This window comes from Eulemur rufifrons, chromosome 19, assembly GCF_041146395.1.
Source record: "Eulemur rufifrons isolate Redbay chromosome 19, OSU_ERuf_1, whole genome shotgun sequence".
NCBI lineage: Eukaryota > Metazoa > Chordata > Mammalia > Primates > Lemuridae > Eulemur > Eulemur rufifrons.
Genome location: NC_091001.1, coordinates 62149306 through 62163512, shown reverse-complemented (window position 1 = coordinate 62163512; position 14207 = coordinate 62149306).

Below are 14207 nucleotides of genomic sequence, written 5' to 3'. Positions count from 1 at the left end.
GGGCCCCGTGCCACACCGCAGAGTTTAGATTTGCATGTTAAGCGTGATTAGACAGTCTTCCCTGGTGGCAGAGGTCGGTTGACAGCAGGTGATTTTTGGAAGCACGCGGACACTAAGGGTATTAGAGCTGTCCTGGGAATGTCTTCAGAGAAAAGAGTAAGCACCTGCTTCAGCACCACCTAGGTGGATAGTACCAGAATCATCGAGCACACCTGGGAAATGGAGAAATGATTGGGTTAGTGAGAACAAATGAGTAGGGATGGGTTTGGCAGTTTTTGTTCACCCCAGTGAAACTGCTTTTCTTTAGAAATAAAAAGCTATATATGTGTATCATATATATGTAATAAGGGCGTTTATTATAACATTGGTTGCAAAAATCAAAACCTAAATGAAATGTGAACCAATAAAGAAATGGTTAATTAAATTCTCATATACCTATACTATATACTGTTACACAACTATTAAAATAATAAGTGTATGTTGTCTTGGCAACCACATATGCTAAAAATGTTAATGATAAAAGTGGGGTGGCTGGGAAACTATGGAAGTCTGAGGGCAGGCATTTTGTCATTTTTGTCCATTGCTGGCTGTAACCCCAGCATGCAAAGAACAGTACCTGGCACATAGTAGGTAGTCCAAAAATATTTGTTGAATTGAATTACTTTCCTTGCCTTAAACATGTCCATATGCAAATTATTTCATATCTTTAAAATTAATTATATCCATATAATTTACGTAGAATGATGTAAAGAAAAAATATAAGTAGTACTCATAGTATTTTAAAACAATGAAAAATTTAAAAACCATATAAATTTGTACATGTTTTTATTAGCACTTTTAAAAGAATGAGAGGGCACACAGTAAGCTTAATGTTTCTAACTCTAGTGAATGGGTGGTGGAAAGAGAGTGCATATCCTTTTGGAATTATTTTAAAACCTTTTTGGAAATTTCACCTTTTTTCTCAATCTTTTGTTCAGCAACCCTGCAATCTCAAGCCGACTGCTACCTTTGTATTGAAAAGAGTGTCAGACTTGAAATACAGTGACTCCTGTTTGAAACCTGGCTCTAGCAAGGCACAGTAGAATGCGCTTGTAGTCCCAGCTACTTGAGAAGCTGAGGTGGGAGGATCACTTGAGCCTATGAGTTCAAGGCCAGCCTGGGCAACAGGGGGGGACCCTGATCTCTGAAATCAGTCAATCAGTCAATCCTGGCTCTGCCATTTATTAGTTTCTTTATGCAAAGCACTTAACATATTTGTGTTTCAATTTTCATTATTTGTAAGATGGGGATTAAAATACCTCCTTGCCAATATTGTGAGAGTTAAATGAGAAAATGGAAACTGCAAAAACAAATTCCTTTACAGATCTGAGGTATTACTAATGCTGGGCAATATCCATTAGGAATAACATTTTCAGAACGATACAATGCAGTGTCTTAAAATGAAATTAATAAATGTAAAAGTAATTAGAAAATTTCTCATCACTGATACATATGTGCAAAAAATATGAATATGGAGCCTAATGATCTGTGTTTGCATTACCAGATCTGTGGATCACAAGCTGGGTGACCTTGAGCAAGCTGCTTTAGCCTTTCAGAGCCCCAGTTTTTTTATTTGTAAAATGATGATGGTGACATATGTGATACTCATAGATCCAAATGATTAAACAAAACTCTTAAGAGTATCCATCACATATAGACACTCAATAAATTGTAACTATTTTTGTTTATTTAAAAATATACTTATTGTGTACTTTTAAGCTATCTAGTGCTTTCAGTCTTATTGTAGATTTGTTGGTTATTACCTCAGGTCGGTGACCTTGAACATTGCCTATCAGCAGGGCAACCATTATTGCCATTCTTTTGCAAATTGGGAAATTGAGCCCACGTGAGTGATGGACTTAGCTATCATTTGGAGGAATCAGCTGCTATGGTCTGAGTGTTTCTGTCCCCCAAAAAATGCATATGTTAAAACCTAATCCCCAATGCAGTAGTATTAAGAGGTGAGGCTTTTAGAAGGTAATTAGGTCATGAGGACTCTGCCCTCATAAATGGGATTAGTGCCTTTATGAAACAGGCCTGAGGGAGCTTGTGTGCCCCCTCTGCCATGTGAGCCAGAAGTTGCCATCTGTGAGGCAGAGAGTGAGCTCTTACCAGATACCAAATTTGTTGGTACCTTGACCTTGGATCTCCAAGCCTCCAAAACTGTGAGCAGTAAATTTTTGGTGTTTATTAATTACCCAGTCTAAGGTATTTTGTTATGGCAGCTTGAATGGACTAAGACATCATGCTAACAATAGTTCCATATACACTGTGCCAGTCTCTGCGCTGATTCATATCATAGAGTTCAAAAAGCAGTTAGCATTATGACATGGGACATAGGGGTGTGTGTGTGTGTGTGTGTGTGTGTGTGTGTGTATGAAAAAGAAAGTAGTTGAGTGTGCTGGACTTGGATTACACACACATATACATACACACACCCACTACAATCCCAGCACAGTTAACTATTATATCTTTTTTATTCGTGTCTATGTTCAGCTATAGTTTAACATCTACAGGAATTGTTTCTTATTTTTATTTTTAAATCAGTGTCAATGATGTGCCTGACTCCTTCCCTTCTCCTGCCTTTCAATATCTTAGCATTAGAGATGTCAACCAGTACGCTTTAGATTTATATTACGGCTTGCTGTCCTGGTGAGCTTTGCTAGACTTGAAAACAAAGCCATCTTCCTGGATGAATTCTAAAGAACCCAGGTCCTATCTTAGGCCCAAAGGATTTTGTAGCCATGGTGATGAGCAACAGCCTTCCTGTTTGCTGGGCTCTTGGGGGAATCTGGTTACCTCTTCACATAGTCACAGCACGGTCAGAATCCACTCCTCTGCTCACTGACGGTGAGCCTAATATCAGCATTTGTTCTGGACCAATTTAGCCTAGTGATTTATGTTCCAAATAAAACTTTGGCTGTTTCCTGGCATGGATGTTATCTGTGAACAACCAGGACAACCTCACTCACTTTTTCTCCATGAATGTAAGTGTTCAATTAAAACTAGATTCTATAAAGATGGTTTTCTACCCTTCCTGTTCTTGACACCTTTTGTGAGGCTGTATGGTTAGGGTTCCATGGATAAAGAACATAACCATCCTTACATTAGGTGCAAATATCTGTGTTAAATACCACCACCACACTGATGCTCTTAATTTTATATCTCCAGATTCAAACATTCTTCTAAAGCTCTTGACTCAGATAACCAACTCCTGACAGAATATCTCCACTTAGTTATCTAATAGGTATCTCAATCTCAATGTGGCTAAAAAGTGAATTCTTAAGTTTTTCCACCTCAAATTCATTCTCCATGAGGGTTTCTTATCTCAGGAAAAGGCACCCCAGTTGCTCAGGTAAAAAATATCGGTGCCATTTTTGATCCCTGTGTTTCTGACTCTTCACATCCAATCCATCAGGAAGCCCTATCAGTTCTATCAGTTCTTCATAATAAATGCTGTTTCCAGTCACTTCTCTCCATCTCCACTGTCACCAACCTGGTGCAGTATCCTCACACCGGATACTGCACATGATATCCTGATGGTCTTCCTGCTTCCACTCTTTCCCCTTACAGTGTGCTATAAATATCCCCACACTAAATTACACCCCATGCCCTCACCCTCTTTATTTTCCTTCTGAGCATTTATCACCAACTGGAATTATAAAATAAACTTGCCTACTTGTACATTGCTTTTCCCACCAACATATAAACACCTTTAGGACAAAAAGTCTATCCTGTTTATAGCTATATTCCCAGTACTTAGAACTGAGCCTAGCATATAAGGGTGCTTAATATTTGTTCAATGAATGAATGAACAGATAAATTAATTCTTCAAAATTATTTGTCATGCTTCTTATTCATCGTGGCTCATGTCAAGACCTACCTTCTCTTTGAAACTATTACTGACAAGTCCAGTCCTCATCAATACTCCCTTCCTTTGAAGTCCTACAGGAATCATGGTATAGTCAAATTCCAATTAATTGAAATATGGGGTGTCATGGAAGAAGAGAAGGTGGCCATGGATAAGCCCAATTCACGATAAAAATAGAATTAGTAAAAAAATCTACCACACAATGAATATAATATTTATAATACACCCAATAGTTTAGGATATATTTTTCCCCAAAGGGACTCCTTTCAAAGGCAAAAGTGACACTGCTACTTTTAGAGACACAGAATGTCACACAAATTGCTCAACCCCAAAATGTCAAAGTTCTTCTTTGTTTTCAAGTAATACTTGTAGCGATTTTAATAGTTTCTTCCACAAATGCAATATTGCTTTTGAAATGCACTTATGTTGCAAACCAGTTAATAGATCACCAGATAATTGGTAATTGATTACTATAACAATTATATTTTTATGCTACCTTATATGATTCTATAACTTTTTTCTCTTTTATAAGCCTCGTGTTTCAACCAGATCATAATTTCCTCATCTTTTATTTACACCACAACACCTAGCACAGCCAAGTTAGTCAGGATTCTTTTGCAAGAGGTTGCAAGTAAAAAAATTCAACTCTAACCAGCTTGGGGGAAGACTACCTGGGTATATTACATAACAAAAGGAAAAGTTGATGAAGCAAATATATAAGAGATGGAAAGGATCAGCTATACCTCAGGAATAATTGGAATAGAAACTTTAGAGCCACATAGTTGGAAAAGGAGAACCATTTCCCCAGCAAAGGGATACTGTTTTTCAAAGAAAGGACCAGTGAAGGTTCTGGGAGGGCAAAAAAGAAAATGAAAACAATAATGAATAACAGAGGTGGGATTTGAGCTAAGATGGTCCAATCCTAGTGCCTGCACTCTAACCACAGTGCCCGGCAAGCCTACCATCACCAATAACCCTTGTCATACCGGTCAAATAACTGTAACCCTGTCTAATCTTACAGAACATAGTTATGGCTTTCAAAGACCAAATGGGAATTTTTAATGATCTCTTGAAGTTTGTTCTATAGCTAAAGTTCTGTGATTAAGAAACAAACTGAATAAGGGAAGTTAGAGCATGTAGATATTTCCCACTTCCCAACCCAATCTCTCCCTGCATCATCCACACACATGGCCATGCACACACACTTAGGTGCCTGAAACCCTGTCATGCTGAAATAGAATGCACAACCTCGGTCACTTTCCTAAATGTATTGAAGGTGTTTGTGAACATTAAGAAATTCTGATGCTCTTAAATCATAAAATACGATGAGATGATTTTTTGCTAATGATGACTGGCCTGGCTCCAAGCGTTTGTCAGAATCATGTGATTGGCTTGGCAGAGTGACCATGATTTTCTTGCTTTTCCTGCCTTATGTTTTACAAAATGTCATTCTTGAATAATCACAGGACCTGTAATGCTGACAAGTAAGAATAATAAACAGTGGAATAGATTGTTCACTCTAGAGGAAAATCAGTTGACTGAACAACAAAGCACAATTCCCAAAGATCAAATTGTCACTTAAATGAAGGTGCAATATGCTGTTTGATAAGATACTGAAAAGTGTGAATGAGGACAGTATGGGGAGTTACATAAGCAGGTTAGGAAGCAGCGAATAAAGTTTTATTTTTTTTTCTTTGAGGGGAAAAGATGCTATTAAATTACAAGTTTCAGAAAATCTGACCAGTTTTTTATGGAAAATAATGTGCAGGGAATTTCCCTCTCTTCCTTCACTAGTTCCATATGTGACACACAGACATTCCAAAGACTGGAGTTAAGTCTCAGTTTCAGGGAGTATCTGGCACAGCAAGGTTCATAGCCTGGGCACCCAGACAAGGGATTGGGTTATGAGTCAGAGCAAAAAGGTCTTGAGAGCAGCAATATGCAAGGGGTTAGTGTTAGAAACCTAGGAGATCTTATTCTAACGTAGGCATTGTATTACTTACCCATGGATGAATAAAAAAATGACCCCATAACTTAGCAGCTTGAAACAGCAAACATTTATTATCCTATAGTTGCTGGGTGTTCGAGAGTCCTGGGGAACTTAGTGGGGTGGTTTTGGCTCAGGGTCTTTTATGAGGTTGCATTCAAGCTGTTAGCTGGGGCAACAGTCATCGTCATCTGAAGGCTCCACTGGGGCTGGCGGGTCAGCTGCCAAGTTCACTCACATGGGTGATGGCAGGCCTTGGTTTCTCTCTGGCTGTTGTCTGGAGGCTTCAGTTTCTCGCCCCGTGGGCCTCACTGTGCAACATGGCAGAAATCCAAGAAAGAGAGGAAGAGCATGCACTCAAGACAGATCTGAAATCTTCATAATAAGAAAGCCCAAAAGCATAGACATGTTTTATTTATTTTATTTTATTTTATTTATTTATTTTTATTTCAGAATATTATGGGGGTGCAAACATTTTGGTTACATATAATGCATTTGCCTCACCCAAGCCAGGGCTACACACATGCCCTTCCACCATACAGTGTGCTCCACATCCCTTAGTTGTGAGTTTACCTATCCCCACTACCCCCCTCCTACCTGACTAGCACCCAGTGAGTATTACTACCATGTGGGCACTTTAGTGTTGATCAGTTAGTACGAATTTGATGGTGAGTACGTGTGGTGCTTGTTTGTCCATGTTTTTATTTGAATAAATAGCATCTTTTTTTGGTGATCATTGCTCTATAAATATTTAAAACAAGGATCAGCAAACTATAGCCCTTGGTCCAAATCTGACTCTGCCTATTTTTGTATGGCCCATGAACTCATAACAGTTTTATATCTCTAAATGGTTGTGGAAAAGTCAAAACAATAACTGTATTGAATGCCATGTGAAAACCATGCAATTCAATTTTCAGTGTCCATAAAGTTTTACTGGAACACAGCCATACTCATTTATTTAGGTATTGCCTACGACCGCTTTTGTGCTACAACAGCAGAGCTAAGCCATTGTAGCAGAGACTGTGTGGCCTACAAGTCTAAAATAGTCACTATTTTGCTGTTTACATAAAAAGTTTGCCAACCCATGATTTAAAAGAACATTTAAAATAATGTCCTTGTTACTTATAAATGATAAAAGAATATGAAAAAATTTTTATTGATAATAGAGTGTGCCCTAGGGGTTAATATTTGTGCAATAAAGTAGAAATATTATGCTGAATCTTATAGGCACTCAGATATAGCTATATCTATTCAGCTTATTTCATAAACAATGTACTGTAACTTAATAAATGACAGGAGATATTATCAAACTATATATTTGATGGGAACAAATTCTCATTTTTTGTATTCAGCAAATATTCTATCTTTAAATTGCCACTTATTTTTGCTAAGTAACTTTTTTCTTTTTTCTTAACTTATATGTACATACACAGCTGTCTCTCAGTATACTCAGGGGATTGGTTCCAAGACCCCCGTGCATACCCAAATCCACACATACTCAAGTCCTGCAGTCGGCCCTGTGGAAGCTAGGTGTTGTGGTGTAAATAAAAGAAAAGTTGGCCCTCTGTATATGCAGGCTTCACATCCTGTGAATACTATATTTTCCATGCACCTTTAGTTGAAAAAAGTCTGCCTGTAAGTGGGCCCATGCAGTTCAAATCCATGTTGTTCAAGAGTCAACTGTATATACTAACTACAGAAAAATCATAATAAATATAATGACAAGCTAAACAAAGAAAAAATATCCGTAATTTCACCTATCTCGTGGATAATCAGTTACTTTGGTGTATAACCTTCTCTCCCTTCATACAGGTATGTGAATGTGTTAAGGTATGAGTGTATCACAAACATCAGTTGAAGTTTCCTGCCCTTTGAGATTTAGATAACTTTCATTGGAGGTCTCCTTTATGTTCAACTGCTCTACCACAAAAGTTGTTCCACTTTTGACTCCTATCAACATGGTCACAACACTATTATCATTCTTTTTAAGCTTTAAACATTTGATAATAGAAAAAAATGGTTTCTTATTTTATGAATTATTAAGTGAATGTGGATATATTAAGAATCAAACAATGCTTTCTGTACATTGTACCATGAGAGCAGAGTGAGCTGGACTCTCTAGTAATAAAGATGTTGAGGAAATGACTTAAACAGTAGGAGAAAAAATTGTTTTCTGAACATTAGTTATATTATGCTAACAGCTTATAGTTGATGTCTGCATTATTTCTGAGCATTCTGGAAAAAAAGGGGGATGTCACCTATCATTTAATGTTATTAATTTTATGTCAAGTCTTTAGCTAATATGCGTGTGTGTGTGTGTGTGTGTGCACGTGTGTGTCTATATCTCTCTCAGGTAAGTGGATAACTTTGTTGATAAGGCCAAATTTTGTAATATTAAGTATCTATAAGATATTAAATCCATGTTTCATAAACTGTTTAAACAAAACACCTAGAATTACTAGGAGTTCCATGGAAAATGATCTGTGGTCAAAAAACTGTGGGAAATTCAGAATTTGAAAATATTAACATATATATGTATATATATGCACATGCACACATAAAACTGTGGAACTTTCTGGAGCCTTTAGTTTGATATAATGAATTTTGTATCTCCAAAAATATAATATAGTATGGAATGTTTTCCAAATGTGTTTCAACTGCCAAAACCCTTTCCTTAAAATTAATCTTAAATATTAATATATTTATTTATTTATTAGAGATGGGGTCTTGCTATGTTGACCAGGCTGGTCCTGAACTCTTGGGCTCAAGTCATTCTCCATTTCAACATCCTGAGTAGCTGGGACTACAGGCACTTGCCATCACGCCTAGCTAAAACTAATATTAATATCATTGTGGGCACCAGTGTTCCATATACTAGTGTTACCATAAGTATTGAGAAATGTTGCATTAGATACATAACAGTATATCTGTTATGTATCACTTGTTAAGGCTATAGAACAGAATCATACCATCTACTGTTAATTTTTAAAATAAACAGAATCAACTTTTATATTGTTCTAATTGTGTGTAATGAACTCAGGGGAGTTCATACGGCCTCGTTCCCAGTGTGAACCCCTTGTTCTCCCTCCTCTGACGACCCAGCCATCCTTGGTGGGTCATGGGGCAGGGAGAACAATGGAGGTAAGAGATAGCAACAGTCCTCAGCAATTGAGGCCTATTCCGGACAGCCACCAGGAGAAATAGCCCCAGGTCCTTTCCCAAAGCAACATAAATTCATGAATTCTTGGTGGTAACCAGAAAGGAGGGAGAAAATACAGACATGTGCCCAGCCCAAGATGTTTTCCAGCTTAGTGGCTTGAAACATCCCCTTCTGTTCACCCCACTTTTATGGTAGCAGAACCGTTCCCCTACTTATCTGTACTGGCTGTCTGGCCCTGCCCCATTCCATGCAGTCTGAGTGGAATTGCCAAAGAGCGTGCTTCACATTGGCCGTCACACAGGAAGAAAAGTAGCTTGGAGATGTGTCTATCAGTGACAGGGTCCTAAGGAGATTGTCCTTGATTTTCATTGCTGGGAGCTGGGAGCAGAAGGCTGCCAAGGTTTCTGCGGTTTCTGAGGCCTGAGAATTCTGTTTGAATGATGCCAGCTCTCCAGTATCCTTCTTATAAATGCTTTTTTATAGTTTAAGTAAGTCAGAGTCAATTTTCCTTTTTGGCAATCAAATTGCAATAATAGAGTTGGGGTCAGGATATGATATAATCAGAGAATATACACTAAGATTTTAAAAGTAACAGTTGCTTTTTTTCAATTTTCTTCTCTGTATTTCCTACAATGAATAATGCATATGTATGTTTTATAATATGAAATGAAAGATAATAAAGCTATTTTTACAAGCAGAACCAGAGACAGAGATGAAACCAGGCACCTAGGATTTGTTGGTTATCACAGCTGAGCCTTGAGTTTAGCTCTGATTTTTTGGGGAGTTAAGGAAGAAAGTTTGGATAGGAAACATATGGGTTATTTTGTCTGATAAAAAGAAGCAAACATATTTTTCTAAAGAAACAAGGTTTCTCCTGGCACTGAATTTTAGGAGAAATCTTGTATGTGTGTGGGTTCTTGTGTAAGGTACATTGAGTAACTTATTGGATATTATGTTGAAATGTGGTTTTGCAAAAGACAGAATGTTCTTCAAATAGATTTTTTAATATTAGTATGCTATAAAAACTAAAAGACTAACATCAAATCTTAACATAATGAAGATATTTATACACGAGAACGAAATAATAAGGTCAAGGTAAACTTCATTCTCCAGATGTCAACTAAATCTAGGTAAATCCCGACTCCTACTTCCATTTACATTAAAGCATTTATTCTTCCAAAGTAGATCCAAATTCACATTCCTCTCCAAACAGCAGAAACCTTATCAAACTCATCCAGTTGAGTCTGCTTTTCCTCCCAGTTACCTCTCTTTATCTCTTTCTCTTCCCCAAATCTCTATAAATCCTTTCTGTGATCCAACGCCACCTCTTGTCCTCAACTGATGACAATCTAGGTCTTGCCTACCTTACTCAACAAAATAAAATCTGGTTTGGTTAGCGGAATAATTTCCATTTATTCTTCTCAAACAAATCTTAATGTCTTACCAAACCTACCAAAAAATATACTCTTAAGGATTTCTGCTCTTGACATGATGGTAAACCATGTAGTTCTCCTCTTACCAAACAACTTGAACCTACATAAAACACAATTTTTGTTATATTGATTATGTCACGATTATGTTGCAGGAAATAGGAAACTTTCCAAAGGAAAAAACAACAAATACTCAGTGAATCTTGAGTGCTTCCGAGAAGGTAGAGTTGAAGAAGGAGCAAATGAAATTATAGGATCAGCCCTGCAAGCTAGAAACTAAGTAATTAGGCAAGGAGCAGGATGGGGGAGGTGGGTGGGGAGACTAGACTAGGACTTTGGACACTCCAAATATGGACTAAAAATGGTTGCAGGTTTGTAGCAGCCCCTGGCTCCTTGAAGAAGTGAATAAAAATCATCTCTGGAGGAAGCATCCTCAATTTAGGCCCACACATTTTTCAACAGATGAATATCAACAAAATATCAGCTCATGATCAAAGATCACCAAAACAAACGATGTAGAAAAAAAAAAAAAGAATAAGATTCCACGCAAACAATAAACAATACATTTACACCACTAATGACTTCAGATATTAGAACATCAGATAGGAAATATAAAATAGCTATGAATGAAATGTTCAAAGAAATAAAAAATGAAACCACAAAGATGAGCTAGGTCATGAGATTATAAAATATGCCCAAATAGCTATGAAAAAGAATTTAAAATTCAATGAGACCAAGTAACAGCAATCCATTCCCAAAAGACATTATAGAGCTGGGGAAAGAATCAAATATCCACCAGCAGTAGAGTGCATAAATTATAGGTAATAGAACACTATACTTCAATGAAAACGAACCAGCTAGAGCTATATGCAATAATGTAAGTGCATCTCTCAATATTAAGCAAAAGAAACAAGATCCTTGAGTATAAAAATAATAGGATTCCATGCATGAAGGCTGTCTGGAAAGTATATAACAATTGTATCCATGTATCCATTGTATTTATGGCTGGGTAATTTTTGGACAGCCCTCGTATTTTAAAAACAAGCAAAATTACTATACTGGTTAGAGATACACTTTCATGTGTGTATTTATATGTGTACATAAATGATAAAGGAAAACAAAAAAATGATTATCAAGCAGTCAAGATAGTAGTGATCTCTGCATGGGAGGAAGGAAGGATATATGATGGGAAGGGACACATGGGGTTTTTAGGGTGCTGGGAATATTCTATTTCTTGATTTTGGGATGGCTACACACATATTCATGTCATCATTTTTCCTTAAACTGTTTATGCTTTATGCAGTACTCTTTGCTTTTATCATGTCTCTCTCTCTCTCTCTCTCACACACACACACACACACACACTCACACACATATATAGCTGCACAGAAACCCACACTCCCACCAGTGAGGACAATTATAATAGTACTTATCTGACCACATTCATCAGTAAGCAACATGTCAGAACTGCCTCTTGAAAACAAAAAACAACAAAAGACCCCTCAATAACTGGAGAAAATTATTAAAATGGATTATACTACAATTAAGAATGCCTGTTCATCAAAGACACCATGAAAAGAGAGAAAAGACAATCCACAGAGTGGGCAGAGATATTCACGACAATGCCAGACAAGACAGATCTACACTAAGGGCTCAGCTGGGGTGACTACCTCATTTCAGGTGCCTGTTACCATCTCTGTCTTCGATCCCACTTGTAAAATTGTTTTATTATCCTTTCACTTCATATTATAAACTTAATACATAGTCATTATTCATTATAGGAAATATAGACAAGAAAATTGAGAAAAAAAGCAGCTATTAGTTTTAATACCTTAGTGTGTATTCTCTGATTATACATAACCCTTCACCCCCGTGCCTTCTGGCCCGACTCCATTATTGTTAGTTGGTTTCCAGTAAAGAAAATTGACTCTGACTTACCTAAACAATAAAAAGCATTTATTAGGAAGCTACTAGAGAGCTTGCACAATTCAAGCAGAATGCTCAGGTCTTGGAATGCACAGGAACCTTGGTGGCCTTCAGCTGTCAGCAGCAACAGTCATGGACAATTTCCCTAGGACTCTTCTGTGGGTTGTTTCATGTTTAAACAACTTTTATTCCTGAATAGTTACACTCAAGGTTTAAACTCCCAGCCAAGTTGTGTATTGGTGGGCATTGAGCACTCTATCAGGCAATCCCACCAGTACTGCATGGAATGTGACGGGGCAGGCACCCAACCAACGGAGTGTGTGTGTATTTGAAGGGGGCGGGTTGCAAAGGGACAGTTATTTTATCATAAAAGCAAGGTAGAAATGATGAGCAGTCCAAAACAACAGATACCTTTTAAGGCCATTCTCTACATATTGTTTCAAGGCAGTGTTTTATTTTTTATTTATTTATTTTTTAAATTAATAATCTTTATTTTTTAGAATAGTTCACAGCAAAATTGAACAGAAAATAGCGTGTTCCCATACAATTCCTGTCTCTGCAGAGGCACAGTCTCCCCCAATATCAACATCCCCCACCAGAATGGTACATTTGTTACAATTGGTGAACCTGTATTGACACGTTTATCTACTCAAAGTCCATAGTTTACATTAGGGTTCACTCTTGGTGTTGTACATTCTATGGGTTTTGACAAATGTATAATGACATGTATCTACCATTGTAGTATATCATACAGAATAGTTTTACTGCCCTAAAAATCCTCTGTGTTCTGCCTATTCATCCCTGCCTCCCCACTAACCACTGGCAACCACTAACTTTTTTACTGTCTCCACAGTTTTGTCTTTTCCAGAATGTTATATAGTATGTAGGTAGCCCTTTCAGATTGGCTTTTTTCACTTAGTGCTATGCGTTTAAGTTTCCTTCATGTCTTTTCATGGTTTGATAACTCATTTCTTTTTAGTAATGAATAATATTCCATTATCTTGGATGTATAGTTTATTTATTCATTTATCTACTTATGGACATCTTGGTTGCTTCCGAGTTTTGGCAGTTATGAATCAAGCTACTATAAACATCTGTGAGCAGGTTTTTGCATGGACATAAGTCTTTAATTCATTTGGGTAAATGCCAAGGAGCATGATTGCTGAATCATATGATAATAGTGTGTTTGGTTTGCAGAAAACTGCCAAACTGTCTGCTTACTTTGGATTTAATTTGTTTAATTTGTTTTTCTACTTCTAGTTTCCTAAGGTAAAATCTTAAATTATTGATTTTAGAACTTTCTTTATTTCTAATATATACATTCAATTCTATACATTTCCCTCTAAGAACTGCTTTCACTGCATCCCACAGATTTTGACAATTTCTGTTGTTTATAAGCTACCCAGTTTATGTTATTTTGTTATAGAAGCCCAAATGAACTAAGACAGGTTTTCAGTTTTGGAAGTTTCTATTGTCATATCCTCAATTCAGACATTCTTTCCTCAGCCATGTCCAGTCTACTAATGAGTGAGCCCATCAAAAGTATTCTTCATTTCTGTTAGTGATTTTGATCTCTGGTATTTCTTTCTGATTCTTTATTAGAATTTCTCTCTCTCTGCTTATATGATTCATCTTTTCATGCATGTTGTATAATTTTCCCATTAAAGCCCTTTTCATATTAATCATAGTTTTTTTTAATTCCCAATCTGGTAATTCTTTTTTTTTTTCCATTTATATATTCTTCTTTTTTTTTTTTTTATTTCAGCTTATTATGGGGGATACAAAAGTTCAGGT